Source organism: Etheostoma spectabile, chromosome 9 (genome assembly GCF_008692095.1).
Source record: "Etheostoma spectabile isolate EspeVRDwgs_2016 chromosome 9, UIUC_Espe_1.0, whole genome shotgun sequence".
Classification (NCBI taxonomy): domain Eukaryota; kingdom Metazoa; phylum Chordata; class Actinopteri; order Perciformes; family Percidae; genus Etheostoma; species Etheostoma spectabile.
Genome location: NC_045741.1, coordinates 13,186,489 through 13,186,958, shown reverse-complemented (window position 1 = coordinate 13,186,958; position 470 = coordinate 13,186,489). Strand labels below are relative to the sequence as shown.

At 55.1% G+C, this 470-nt stretch overlaps 1 protein-coding gene across 1 annotated transcript in view; it reads right to left on the bottom strand.

Annotated features, from left to right (window-relative positions):
• LOC116694974 (protein PLANT CADMIUM RESISTANCE 9) overlaps nt 1-470 on the bottom strand; it is a 51,049-nt gene that overhangs the window by 47,902 nt on the left and 2,677 nt on the right. The gene's annotated exons all lie outside the window — the stretch shown is intronic.

The following is a 470-nucleotide window of genomic DNA, read 5'->3' as shown; positions in this document are numbered from 1 at the left end:
TGGACGTGCAGAGGACAGACTGGACGATGGCTGTGTAGAAGTGGACCAGCAGCTCCTTGGGCAGGTTGAGCTTCGTGAGCTGGTGCAGGAAGTACATCCTCTGCTGGGCCTTTTTGATGATGGTGTCTGTGTTTGGCTCCCACTTCAGGTCCTGCGATATAGTGGACTCATCACCGTCCCGGATGAGGCCGATGACCGTTGTGTCGTCAGCGAACTTCAGGAGTTTAACAGATGGGTCTCCTGAGGTGCAGTCATTGGTGTATAGGGAGAAAAGCAGTGGGGAGAGCACACACCCCTGGGGAGCGCCAGTGCTGATAGTCCGTGTGCTGGATGTGATGTTCCCCAGCCTCACCTGCTGACTCCTGTCAGTCAGGAAGTTTGTTTGGTGCTGAGGATATCCAGGATGATGGTGTTGAACGCGGAGCTGAAGTCCACGAACAGGATCCTTGCATAAGCCCCTGGAGAGTCGA